The sequence below is a fragment of the Chrysemys picta genome, chromosome 8 (genome assembly GCF_011386835.1).
Source record: "Chrysemys picta bellii isolate R12L10 chromosome 8, ASM1138683v2, whole genome shotgun sequence".
Classification (NCBI taxonomy): domain Eukaryota; kingdom Metazoa; phylum Chordata; order Testudines; family Emydidae; genus Chrysemys; species Chrysemys picta.
Window position 1 is genome coordinate 104,272,055 of NC_088798.1, and position 14,918 is coordinate 104,286,972.

Sequence of the window (14,918 nt, forward strand, 5' to 3'; positions counted from 1 at the left end):
TTCCCCATTGTCCCGTAAGCCTTACCCAGCCTCCTCGTCCTGCCCAGAGGAGGATGACCATCTCTGCTTCCTCAAGGCCCTGTGCCTTGACAGTCCATTGGGCTGAGGAGACTGTACCACAGCGTTCTTGGCTGACAGCTGAACCACTTGAAGTGCTCTCTCCGTCCCAAGGGAAATCTCTGCAGCAGCCCGAGCCCCGGGCATGAGTGGGGAGTCTGAATCTTCCCAGGAGTGAAGGGATTAAAACTGCCCCCACTCTCCCTCCCCGCAGGGCACCATGACAGGCTGGGAGTGGAGTGCTTGTAACAGATCTGGAGACATTTCACTTTGGACCATTTTAAAGTTACATTAAACAGAAGCTGTTGTCTTAGAAAATGCCCAGTGCAGCATCTAATCGCTGCTTATATTTAAAGAGTAAGTGACCTCTTGAGCTTCCATTGAGGAAAAGGTTCCCCTAGCAGGCAAACGCGTCACATAGTATTCCACAGGCACTCACCCCCCACACGTCTCTCTGCACGCACACACAGATCACACAAACTACCGACCAACACAATGTAGACACACACTAGCCAATACACATTCCACATACACCCTCTAAATTCACATAGTACAACACTCGCAGATACCGCTACAACAGCAAACATACCTCACTACCCTCACCAAACAATACATGCACCATTTTACATGTAAGTGAACACCTCAGTTTCCCTGGTCATTCTATTACAGATTTAAAAGTCACTATCATTGAACAAAAAAACTTGAGAAACAGACTTCAAAGAGAAACAGCAGAACTAAAATTCATTTGCAAATTTAACACCATTAATCTGGGCTTGAATAGGGACTGGGAGTGGCTGGCCCATTACAGAAGCAGCTTTTCCTCTCCTGGAATTGACACCTCCTCATCTATTATGGGGAGTGGACTACATCCACCCTGATTGAATTGGCCCTGTCAACACTGGTTCTCCACTTGCGAAGTAACTCCCTGCTCTTCATGTGTCAGTATATAATGCCTGCATCTGTAACTTTCACTCTATGCATCCAAAGAAGTGAGGCTTTTACCCACGAAAGCTTATGCCCAAATAAATCTGTTAGTCTTTAAGGTGCCACCAGACTCCTTGTTGTTTTTGTAGATACAGACTAACACGGCTACCCCCTGATACATTTTACATGTACACACACTCCAGGTATGCCCTCAGTACACTACACACATGCCCATCCATAAACACACCCACTGCGCACAACCCCTCCCGCACACATACTGAGCGATGTTACAACATACTTACCAAGCAGTGTTCTACCCGGGGGCGGATGTGATGGTACAACCTAAATGATGGTACGAACCCTCCCCTACAAGTAATGTTATGCTCCTATATTTTCTCAAGTGTTTTTCCTTTAATCAGCCAATGATATGGGAAAGGGGCTGGTGGATGGAAATCGGCAAATCTACATTCCCAAATACCCATATCACTATACATCAGACGCACTCACACTCACTCGCACACACAGGAGCGACCATTAAAACAGGACACTCCAAGGTTTCACCGTAAAGTCTCAGTTTCCACCCCGATTCACGCACTGTGCCAGTCCCGTCCAAACAATAAAGCAAGACCCCATCCCAACAGCTTTTGGTCAGATGCTAAGATCCGAGGCTTTGACATTTGCGGCATTACACCTGTTTTCATGCAAGTGACAGATGAAGTTATAACAGAGCTGGCTGGAGCTGTTGCAGGAGATCCCGTCAAAGCCCACACCCACCGGCCTGGCCCCTGGGAAAGGAGGAGGAGGAGTGAAACTTAGTCCTGGAAACTTCCCAAGCTCTTTAATCTTCGGATGGCGCCTCTGGCTGTTGTTTACAATCGCTGTGTTGTCCCCTATGAAACAAAATAAAAAACATCAGTTGGCAACAATCTTTCATTCCCCACCAGTGTCCGCTGCGTGTGTGGTGATACTCCAGCCTGGGAAGCACGATGGAAAGGCCGCAAGAGACAGACACACCACAGATCTTTCTGTTCCCCAGAGAAGGATCAAGGCTGGATTTGACGGCAGTGAGGAATATGCGGTTCACAAGCTCATGGATTCCAAACATAAATGGGGCAGGCTCTGGTGTCTTGTCAACTGGGAGGAGTATGGGCCTGAGGAACCCACCTGGGAGCCTGCGGAAAATGTACACGCTCCCAGACTTGTGAGGGCGTTCCATAAGAATCCCCCCAAAAAGCCTAGTCCCGCATTGCCCTGAGGGGACCCCTTGGGAAGGGGGGATATCAGGGACTGCAGGTCCTGAATGCCGGCCACAGGACTCTTAGGAGCTAGTACACTCCAACCTGCCGTCCAGAAGCTGAACCTTAATAGAGGACTCCAGTCCTGGAACCCGATTGGCAAGCTGCTGGGAGTCCTGATTGGTCCACAGCTTCTATATAAACCCAGCGCAGGTACAAGAAGTTGTCTATGCAGCTGGGATTCACCGTGCTTTGGACTGTGTGCCTAGCTCCCGTGGCTTGACTTCCTGCTGTTCGACTTGTGGTTCTGATCTCCTGTTTGATTCCTGTATCTGACTCCCTGGTATCCCAGCCTGGCCTGACTCTGGTTACCAATTCGTGGTTGTGCTCTTATGTTTGTCCCCTGCTTCTAGTCTGCCGGTATCCTGACCCAGAAGACTCTAGATTCCTGTCCCGTGACAGTGGACCCTGGCTCTGACCACTAGGTCTGGCTGTGACAAATACATATGATGCGTGGATGTGTGTAAATAGAGCTGCTCCAGTGGGAAAGGACAGCTTTCTTCTCTCGTCCAGGTTACGCTCGTAACTTCTATTGGTCCCCTTAGTTGCCCTCATAGCAAAGCCTCTACTAATTCAAGCCTAGGGTGACCAGATAGCAAATGTGAAAAATTGGGACAAGGGGTGGGGGGGTAATTTGCACCTCTATAAGAAAAAGCCCCAAATATCAGGACTGTCCCTATAAAATCGGGACATCTGGTCACCCTATTCAAGCCACACCTTCATTCCACCCCTCAGCCGCCAGGTTTCCCTTTCACTCCTCCTCCCTTGCTTTCTGGTTCTTTTCCACCCTTCCTCTCTCTTCTTCTCTCCTGTTAGGTGCATTCCCAAGGATCCATATTCCCCCAGACACCCCTTTCTTCCAAAGCCCAGCTTGCGATGCAGAATCCGTTGCATCGAGTTTTGAGAAAACCGACAGCTGGAATAAATCAGCTTTTTCTGTTTAAAACCAAAAAAACTTCAGCAAAATCATAATCAGTCTGGATGGTGACAGGTATCAGAGCTCCCAGCCTGAGCCAACTCTGCAGCAAGGAAGCAAGCCGGTCCTGCTTTCATGCCAGCAGGAATTAAGAACAGACCAGGGGAGTGAGAAATCGCAACACACAGGGCAGGACTATCTCCTCCGTCAAGGGCTAAGCACAGAAATCCCAAATTCTGCCTGCATCGCTTCATGCTAACCCTCCAGCTCTCAGGCCAGGGCTACACGCGAGAGCTTACAGCAGTGCTGCTGTAAGCCCTCGAGTGTAGCCACTCTAAGCCGATGGGAGAGAGCTCTCCTGTCGACTTAATGACTCCGCCCACAACGAGCGACGGTAGTTACATCAGTGGGAGAAGCTCTCCCACCAACATAGTACAGTCCACATGGGCGCTTAAATCGACCGAAGTTATGTTGCTCAGAGGAGTGGCTAATTCCCACCCCTGAGTGACATAACTTATGTCAGCTGAAGCTGCAGTGTAGCCATAGTTGTTCTCCTAGAAGTCATGGCAGCCTGCGCCCAGCTCCCACCTGAGCTGATGGGCACTGTGCATCCTGATTACTCTTTTCCAGTTGGTTTTGCCTGCCAGCCGTCCTTCTCTCTAAAGAAATGCTGCAGGATCTGCCCTTGTGCTGGTGTCCACCAGCACCTGGCCTTTCATTTGCAAACGACTCAAGACCCAGTGTTGTTTGCAGTGATGGTGTAGGCGTGTCGGTCCCAGGATATTAGAAAGACCAGGTGGGTGAGGTAACATCTTATATTGGACCAACTTCCAAAGATATCGCCTCACCCCCCTGGTCCCTCAAGATCCAATGTGAAACAGCTGGTGAGTAAAGCTCTGCTCCACATCAGCAGGAAACTAGACACCTTGGGGAGGCTCTTTTCTTGCCCCTTTCTATGTGCTGAGCCTGGGTGTCTTTGCACGTAACTCATATCCCAGTCCCACTCATTTCCCCCTGTTCCTTCTCTGTGTAGTGGCCTGCCCAGAGCAGAGCCCCAGGGAGGATACAGTACAGTATTCGCCCTATCAGTACAAAGGACACTTACTGATTAACTAGTAATCTTACTGATTACTGTGCAATATGACTATCACGTTATACCATCCCTGGAGGGTGCGAATGAGTCTCTTTCTCTGACTGCTACAGCGATCTTTGGGAGTTTTCATCCTTCTTCTTTTCTGGCAAAAAGGCAGATTTTGCTGAGGCCGGTTCTGGCATTAACTAGAGCCAGGAGGGATAAAGACGAGTCCTAAAGATTTAAATAAAAGAGTTCCGGTTCCAACTAGTGCTCTCCCAGAGCCATGACTCCAGCTAGGATTTTCCAAACTCCTCTGTTATCCAGACAAGCTCAAATAACGCGGAAGCATTCTTGTAGGGGTTTGTGTGAGAGTGATTGCTTCAGCTGTGCTATTCAGTGTGGTGCCGATGAGTATATATTTGGGCATGATGTTGCTTGTAATAAACATGAGACCCAAGCTAACAGTATGGCTCTTTGTCCCCCTCTTGTGGCTACACCAGGTATAGAGGTTTGAGAGCTATACTGCCTTGGAGCTAATGATTCTCACCTTTTATTTCAAGCAATCGAGGCTCATGCTTTGAGACCCAGAGATCCCAGGTTCAGTCCCTGAAAACTACCCAGCCATGGGTGTCATTACCCTGACACTCTCCCTCCCTGACCCCTCCAGTGAATGTCGTGAAAGGTATCCACCTATCGACATGCTGAGAGAATAAAGTTTGCTCTCAGTTCAAAGACCTTGCACAGGCATTGGCAACAGTAAATTAATTACCAGGTTCCTGCCAATGTGTCTTACTACTGATCCGTGGCAGTCCCTCAAGAGAGGAGGCGGATCACTCTCTCCATCCACTCTGGCCTTGGCCTTGCCAACGAGACGGCTCCACATTCCTTTAGATTTGGTTCTTTTGAAATGCCACCTTCTTCTCATCTCAGGTTGCTGGGTAACACCTGGCCCCAAACCTCACCCCACCAAGAGCTGACATTCTTCAGCCAGGAAATCTGGCCCCAGAGGTCTGACTACTAACACAGGTCAACAGACAGAGTCAGTCACTGTTATCCTAAAATCCTTTTTAAGTATGTCCATGTTTTAATGAAACTTGGATAAAACCCACAGATTAATAACAGGGGAGGGGAGGGGTTGCACTCTCAAAAGTTTCTTGCTTTTCCCAGATAAATATATATATGATTTGATGGAATGTTTGTGTGTGTTTGTTGGCAAAAGGCAATAAATCCCATGATTGCTTTGTCCCTTGAGCAAAACAAAGCACGAATCTGAGTGCAATTCCCTTTTATTAATGTCCCACATAGATAAGCAAGCTTATCCCCCTGTCCTGGGCTGTCCCTGTAGCAAGACTGGGAGGAAACTTTCTGCTTTGTCTCAGATGCCGAATCTCTTCCATGGCAATCTTGAATGATGACGGAGCATAACGTTCCTCTCCTTTAAAGGTTAACCCTATGTTTCTCCGTTAGCTCCAACTAGTGGGGAGGGAGCTGGAAGTGCTGGGGCAGCAGAGACAGTCTGGATCTTGCTGCCGCTCTAAGCAGACCCCTTTGTATGTCTTGCTCCTGTCTGAAACCTGAACCCGTAAGGTTTCAGCAGGGCCTCAGAATGTGGTTGGATCTGGTTACCGCAGCAGGTGTCTGTATCACACCTGAACATAGGGAGATGGTAAAGAAACACTGCCCAGCAAATGGTGAACCTGCAAAGCAGCTACCTAACCTCTTTGCCTTATTTTTGGGTCCCACCAGCCCTCCTGCAGCAACTTCGGGACAGCAGTGGTTAGACAAAGGAATAAGAAAGGACCAGGTACAATGAGTTCTGTTATGAAACAGTAGGTCCACCCATTCAGCGGTGGCCCCATGTACTGTGATAAAGAGGGACTGGCACCACACCATGCAGGGCACCAAGAGCAGCCATTGGCCCTGATAATGACCCAGCATCCCTGCAGTAGGATTGTCAACCTGTCACTTGGGGATGCCAGGGGAGGTTTCAAAAATTGCCTCCAAATGAAACCAGAGTGAGGGAGCCTCCTTCCAGAGGAGTGAGGGTTGGCCTGCGCCAGCTTCTCCCAGTCACACAGGGAGAAGCAGAGCTTTAGAGGATGGCTAGCTCAGACTGTCTGTCTGACTAACAACACCCCTCCTGTAACGTTAAGGATAAGAGTGTTGGCCGTGTGGTAAAAATGAATTTCAGGTCGCACAAAACCCACTTGGCTGAAGGGAATCCGAGATCAAACCATGCCGGGGGAATTGGCTGGCCCGGGGAAGCTGGTGACAGGATGTGGAGGTCACCGGGATGGGGTGGCCTGTGTGAAATGAGCCGGTGATCACAGTCCAGTCCCTAGTGGATACGCATCCACAGCACAAAGAAAGAAACCCAGCACTTGCCGTCACCCTCACAGACGGCCTCTGGGGAGTCAGCCATGTGGAGGATGAACAACCCTCTCCGACCTACGGGTGGTTCCTGCAGGTTAGAGATGAGGCACATGGCAGGGCAATGGGAGCAAAGCCCATTCTGCCCCTGTTCTGTAGCCAGCCACGGTCACCAGCCGTGTCAGACCAGGTCTGACCTCACTACGGTCACTCCAATGGCAACAGCCATAAGCCCTAGCTGGGGATCCAAGCAGGGACAAGCACCTCCAAACCAACGGCTGACTTCACATTCCCTGGCTTTGCTCTCGGGCACGGGGGAGAAGTAATGAAATACCAAGGGAGCAAGACAAGGCTAGTCTGGGCCCGATCCTCTTCCCACCCAAGTCAACAGTAAATGCGTTAAATGTGCCCTATCTGGATTCTCCGAAGTGCGAATGCGTCCAACTTCTCTCCCTCAATCTCTGCCCACAGTCTCCCTTTAACGATCATTAACGTTAATGATTCTTTCTCATTAAATAAAGGGAAAGCAATAATCATCATTAATGAATCGCTGTCTTTATAAAGATCCCTCCGTGGCACCCAGGACGCCCCAAAACAGAGTAAACGCACGTCAAGAGTCCATTAAAAATGACTTTTATCATTCAAGTAGCTAAAAGCAAGCGGGAGGCTCCAGTGGAAAGAGGAGAGAAGGAGCAGGAGGGAATGGGACAGACAGAGCCGGCTGTGTTCATTCTAACAAATGCCTTTGGAAGGGAAGACCAGCTTTTGATCTCTGTTGCACCAGTGCAATTCTGGAGGAGACCGCTAGGTCCATTGACTTCAGTGCAGCTCCTCTGCATTTCCATCGGTGCAACAGAGATCAGAATCTAGACCAAGCATGTTCTGAAAAGCTGCTAGAGATGGACTGGGCCACATTTCAGAGCACGGTGAGCTCCTCGCCCTACCATACAGCACAGCCATGGCGGGTGTGAGGGCAGGAGCCCTAAACATCTGGGGGGCGTCAGGAAGATGCAGATGCAGCATTAATGACCTCGACAAAGCGCCTGCCCCAGATTCACTCTCTCCCACTCCCCCACCTGCCTTGAGGTATGTGTTTTCGCTCTGCTCCTGCCTGCACCTCTTCCTGCCACGCAGCGTTTGACAGAACTTAAATCAGCCACGTAAGCGCTCCAGGAAATGCACTTCTTGAACATGAACGCCGTTCCCCTTTGCAACCCTTCTCACTTCCATCAACACCGAGCTGCAGAAATCTGTACAAACACAAAAGTGCTGTTGGAACTATTGGTGTTGGCCTGTGTTCGTCAGCAACGCTGCCAAGCCGTTTAATGAGGATATACTTACAAAGCTAGCCCTGAGCTACGGCACTGGTGAAAGCAGAGGGTTTTTTTTCCGGGTAATTAATAATAATAATAGCCCGTGAGCTGGCAACAACAGAGGCTCAACATACATGAGATCTTAAAATAATGAAAAATTAAATGGCTTAATGCTGCTAACCTTTCGTTGCCTGTACTGAGTAATTGACACGAGCAAGACGTGCAGACATCTATGTATGTGCGGAGATATGTTTCTAATATAGATTATTAAAAACAGGCCTGAATTTTAATGTCACGTCTTCTGTTAGTTTTAGTTTTCAAATCCGCTCTCTCAGCCAACTAAATTAAAAGAGAGCTTTATACTCTGCAAGCCTAGAGGGGACTTTTTTCCACAATTAATTAGTATGTAACTAATGGGACTGGATGGCTCATGGTTTTAGTAACGGGATATGGAGTTTTTTACTTCTCTTTCTAATCTGGCTACGGGCCGGTAGTGGCCGAGCCAATGCTATTTGACGGCTGTCTGGTGGCTTACGTGAAATGACCTGAGGGACTCAGGCAGTCCCTGGTGGACAGGTGCCCACATCACAAAAACCACCAGCATCCTTGGCACCAAAGGGCAGTCTCAACAGAGAGGCCAAGGAATGAGCAGGCGTGGTGGCAGCTCTCCGCTCTCTGGAGCTGGCAAGGTTCAGCTGGAGACTGCAAGACGTTTTGCACAGTGCTGGAATCGTTTGATCGAAATCTGGTTGCTCGTCAGGATCAAACGTTTGCACCCAGTGAGGAAATCATATCAATGTAAGACTGGAATTGAATTTAATACATAGCACACACGCACACCCAGGCATTATGCAGCAGATGTTTAAAAGCTGGCCCCTGGTTTTGCCACCAATAACCTCTTGTCAGCTCCATTTTTGACTCCCCAGTTGTACGCAGAATCATTCAATGTTACTTGAACCTCTGAGTACCGGTTTGCACCAGCAAATCAGCTATTTTGACAGCGAAATGACCTTAATTATACCTGCAAAACTGCAGGCATATAAATGAATGTCCAGATAAGGCTGGGCTGTACTATAGCCCTCTGTGACCAAAAAGATTAACCGGTTCACTGCCTGCGATTAGTATCCCATTGCATTTCATCACGCTGCTCTGGCATCTGAAATGTCATTTCCTCCCATCTGTTGCACATTAGCAGACAACGGCAAAAATGATTCCCGAGAAATACTGGGTTTGGAAAATGGTGCATTTTAGAATTACAATCCGAAACATTTCCCCGCTGCTCCACTGAGCACACACCGAGGCATGTTCTCTAAAAATACAGATCTTCTCAGCGGTGACTCAAACCCCCACAGCAACAGCACTCTGCCGTTCCCCCTTCCCCAACATATGGAGCTACGGGACGCCTGCCAGGGGAATACTATCCAATGGAGGGGTGTAAACAAAGTGCGTTTCTCCAGTCCCTCTGCTTCTCCACCGACTCCTCCTCCATCTCTGTTGGCCTCTTTGTACACATTCAAATCTTTTCCTTCTCAACCTCTCCTTTCCTCTTTGAAATGAGAGTGTCTTTCTCTTCTTCCGGAGCGGAACAGCGTCTCCTCTCTCCCCTAGCTCTGTCCATGGTGTCCCTTCCCCCCTTCTCTCTGTTTCTTTTTCTCTTCCCATGGCCCCTTCCTCCCCCAATTCGATTCTCTCTCCCTCTTGGCTTTCCCCACCTGTTTTCTCATCCTCTTTTCTTTTCCCTTCTGTTTCCCTCGCTACATTCTGTCTGTCCCCTTTCCAACGCCTCTGGTCTTGCTCAACTTCTGCTCTTTGGCCATCGCCACCTACAGGTGCAGTGCATTATGCTCCGCTAGCACAGGTGGAGGCCTGTCTGCTGATCAGAGGAGGGAGGTGAATGGAGTGCAAGATGCCTGATCTGCACGGTGCCCCCGCAGCGCTGGAAGAAGCAGCACAGTGCTGGGGAAGGCTGGGGGTGGGTCAGGCTGGTTGGAGCGTGTGGCGGTGCAGAGGAGGGGTGTATTTGTGGATGGGGGAAATGTTTCAGATGGGGCAGGCTGCCAGGTGAGGTGTCAGACTTGGCAGGCCCACGGTCCCTCCTAGAGGCAGCCCTTTAAGATTAGGCCTGAGGAACAGTCAGGGACAAAGCTCGCACAGCTCCTGCCTGTTCTGTGTCCTGTAGGCGGGCAGAGGAATCTGTTCCCCAAGGCTGTTTGGCAGGTTCCACCCACCCTTCCCCGCAGGCTGGTTATCAGAGCGGGCGGCACTTTCCAGCAGCACTAGCCTCTCGCTTACCAAATGCATCCGTGTGGATTTGGGGTTTCCCTGCTTTGGTGTTGTTTAGCCTCAAGATAGTCCCCTGTGGTTTAAACGTGCAGTCCGAAGCGGTCTCCTGGGAGCGCAGGGTCTGTGCAGAAAGACCCTGCTCACCACCAGCTTGGCGATAACCGCAGTTACTTGAAGCTGTTTCATTGTGGGGTGATGGAAAGAAAGACCAGGGATGGGGAGAAAGACCTAAATGTAACACCATGGACAGGACCAAAGATCAATATCCTTCCCCACCCATTGCCGGGTCAGCACTGGAGACCAAGGCCCCGACCCAGCAAAGCCATTAAGCAGGTGTTGAACTGTAGGCTCGAGCCCCGTTGCAGGGCTAGAAAGTCCCAATTTGCTATTCATCTGCCTGCGGTCATGCCCCCTGGTGCTACAATCTTGCCAGCTCTCCCAAGCTGAGCAGGGAGAGGCTGGCTCAGCACTTGGGCAGCAGGCCTCCAAGGAACACCTACAACAGATGCTTTCAGGGAGCAGAGTTGAGGATTCACTCCGTGGCACTCTTCCATCTCAGTGCGTACTAGACCAATGCCTCAGCACGGCGCATGGGCCCCTGCTGGGGAGATCACCTTTCAGAGGAGGTCCTAACCACTTCTGGTCATTAAAGCTCCCCTACTCATTTCGGTAATCGTAGGAGTATTAAACATGGTTTCCTGTCTGAACTGGGTCATGCAAATTACCCGCTGCCTACCAAGATACCCCTGGCAGCTTCAGCTGAACAAGGTGACACTTCACCTTTGGTCTCAACCCGTTGTGTAGTGTTGCAGGGCACTAGGGTTGCCAGCCCTCCAGGATTGTCCTGGAGTCTCCAGCAATTGAAGATTAATCTTTAATTAAAGATGATGTCATGTGCTGAAACCTCCAGGAATATGTCCAACCAAAACTGGCAACTGCTGTTAGGGCCAAATTCTGATGTCTCATGCAGAAGACAAGTGCAGTAAATGCCTGCTCACAGGGGACAAAATTCTCCCCCGACACCGAGTTTTTAGGGTACTTTGGGACAGGAGGGCTGAAATTAACTATTAATTGTCATTCAGTGCTGACAGATGCACTTGATACTGTATAAGACCCACTAGAAAACATGGGGCCAGATCCTCAGCCCAGGCTAACTCCCCTTCATGCCACTCCAGCAGACCCTAATAAGGATCCTAAGATCTCTCTGTGCTGCAGATTTTGCAGCTCTCATTATCTCCACAATGGACAGAACCATCCCCCCCAGGATCCAAATGCCCCCAAATTTGAGCGGGGGGGGGGAAGAAGGGGGGTTGCAAGGCCAATCTGAATCTCACAGCTCAGACCCTGGCTAAGAGGCATGTCTCACTGCCGTAAATTGCTAATATTAAAAATCTGCACCTGGACAAATAAAAAACCCAAACGACCCTCGCGCAATGTCCATGAAAAGGATGGAAGGAAAGTGTCCCCGTAGGCCATGGGGTCCACTGAGGAATGCCAGTTTCCATATTGCGCAAAAGAGCTAATGTTCTCCTGAACCCTGCTTGTTCTGGTGAGTAGCGCCTTGGGCTGGACACAAGTGGAGTCATTCATAATGGAGTAGGCGTGGGGGAATTTTACACAATGAGCAAAGCCCTCAGCTTGCGGAGCTGTGAACATGAACAGGGCTGTTTGGACATTAGCGTACCGAGCTGGCTACTAAACTACTACGGCTTTATCCCCTGTCTGGATTTTAAACAGCTTCCTGCAATCCCTTCATGAGTCACTGTCCTGGCATGGAAATCACATACCTAAAAGGCTAGCTTTCTTAATCCACCGGGGACATTTTACCTTCCTAAAAATAAAGTGTGGGCAAACTAGTTTCAACTCCTGTCAAAAAATGCAAGAAAAAATTCACCTTCTAATAACTGCACGTGGTTGATGGGTTTTTTCCCCTCACTGGGGTTTGGGTTGAGGCAGATTTTCCTATTTATAATTGTGCAGCTGTTTGCTTTGCTGAATCGCCCTATTTATTATTTGCCATGTTTACTAAACGACTCAAATACCTTCCCTGCCTGTAATTGTTGGGCAACAACAAAATTCTTCAGATGCACTCGTTTAAATGGGATGGCGTTGCTGTACCGTGCCTTTGCACTGTGGTTTCTATAGGGCTATTCGTGACTCAAGCATGTGAGGCTTTGGACTCAAGTGACCCTGAACCACCTCGGACCTGCAAAGTGTCACTCGCTTGGCGTGAACCACGGGCAGTTAGTTCTCATTTTAAAGCCAGTTTTCTAGGGATGCACTCAACGTTTGAATGCAGTGTTTGTCCTGCCTTGCCAGCAGTCCCTTCTGGGTGTCTTTATGGCCATCTTTCCATCTGTCCCTCAGCCTCCAGGCCAACTTATTCCCCCCACTTTCCATTTTGCTACTATTAGGACTGACTGTATTTCAGCCACTTTTCTTCTGGCCAAAAGGGTCATGTTTTTCGGTCACCCTAGCTCATGCGAGTTAACCTGCTTGAAAAACTCCATTACTATTCAGGCTAGGGGCAGCCTAAGCTACAACATGGCCGTCTAACACAGCTTTAGCCTGCATGGGACTTCTCAATCATGTTAAACTGAGAGAGAGAGAGAGAGAGAGAGAGAGAGAGAGAGAGAGAGAGAGAGCACAAGTCAAATCCAGGCCTTGAGAAATTAGTGGTCTTTCTTGGGGTTGGAATAAGCTGTGATTCCAGCATGCGAATCACAGCTCTAGCCACAAGGGGGCAGATTTTCAAAAGCACGTATGGGATTTAGGAGCACAACTCCCATTAACTTTGAATGGCACTTATGCACCTAAATCCCGGAGGTGCTTTGGAAAATATCGCTAGGCACTGAAATGGAAGCGAAACTCTTCTGAAAATCTGGCCGTCTACAGGTGCTGAGCACTTGAAATCCTGCTCGTGAGTTTTGTGAACCTCTAGACCTAGCTCTCTCCTCAATTCCCTTTGAGGATCTGGGCCTTAACCCTCCTGTCTCTGTTTTCCTCTCTGTAGTAATACTTTACTCACCTATCTCCCAGAGGAGCGATGAGAATGACTGTTTGTAAAGAGTTTTGAAGCTGGAAAGTGCTAAGGAATATAGTCTCCTGCTTGCCAGACAGAGCATTAACCTCTGGACTAGTGGGGCAAGCTCTGCCTTTGGGTTCTGTTTTTAAATGACTCTTTGCAACAAACAGAAACTTTTTGACGGGGGTGCCAGCGGACAGAGCCCTCGACAGCCCAAGAGAAGCTCCTAATGCAATCTCTTGTCAGAGAGATGGGCACTGTATTGTACTGTGTAATTCATGCTCACCCCACTCAGTTTTCTAAAAACCATTTCCCAGCAGTTGCAATGTTAGCTTTGCGGGGCACCAAAGCAAAGCAAATGGAAAGACTCCTGGAGATGAAACAACCTTCCAGAAGGGACCATGTCAAAGTAGGTCAAAATCCGTGTCTAATTATCTCTACAAGACAGTGTCCCCCGTGTAAGTCTCTGGCATAGGTGGTGAGTTATATGGGACTACGGTGCCTGTGCTCCACCAATACTGTTTGGGCTTAACGTGCTTTGGGGGACCCCGCGCTTCAGGGGACCGCAGGGTTCAGGGTGGCCTGGGGGGTAAGCGGGGCGCCTGGTGCCAGCATCAGCGAGCGACCCGGCCTCAGCCTGCCCCGCTCCACCGGGAGGGGGTGGAAGCCGAAAAGAGGCAGGGTGGGCGCTTGGGGGAAAGGGTGGAATGGGGGCTGGGAGAGGGCAGAGCAAGAGTGGACTGAGGCCAGGCTGCTCAGTGCTGCCGGTGCTAGGCCCTCCACTAATCCCCCAGGCTGCCCTGGACCCTGTGTCCCCCTGAAGCGCGGGGCCCCCCAAAGCACGGGGCCTGGGGCGGTTGCCCCAGTCCAGCCTATGGACGGGATGGCTCTGCCTGGACCCTGAGTCCCCCTGAAGCGCGGGGCCCCCCAAAGCACGGGGCCTGGGGCGGTTGCTCCAGTCCAGCCTATGGACGGGACGGCTCTGCGACCCGTTCTGGGCACCACCAAAAATAATACAAACCTGGCGCCCACGGTCTCTGGGTCCAATTCTGATCTCATGCTGTTTATACACTGAACTGACTTTCATGGAGTCACTCCTGATTTGCCCCAGAGCAAGTGAAAGACAAATCAGGCCTTCAATCTCTTGCTCTCTGACAATGAAGCAATTTACAGCATTACGAGTCATTTAAAACCTAACAAAGGACTGTCTGAATTCTACCTCAATTAAATTTGTCCAGCTCAGTAACTCAGTCAGGGTTCCGACCCACTCACCAAAATGCACTGCGCATATTCCTATCGCTGGTCAATGATCCACCAATGAGTCACTCACTGAAACCACTAGCCAGAGTCTGTGTTGCTGTAACTGTAAGGTTGCCTGGCCAGTGGTTTTATTACCTGAGATGATGATGATGATGGTTGGGGAGATTTAGCTTCAAAGCCAGCGGGAACTCAGCCAGTGTTATATTTAATCTCTTCAGTAAATACAAATAAAGGTTCTGTATTTGAATCAGAGTGACAGAGGCACTTTGAACATTATTAAACCTTCCAAAAATAAACCCACACCTCTGCCATAGTGAACGTAGCCAGCTTTTTCCTGGGAGGTATCAGCACCGTGGAGGAGGGGGTTTGTTGTGTGTTTGTGTGGTTACTGGGCTGTCCA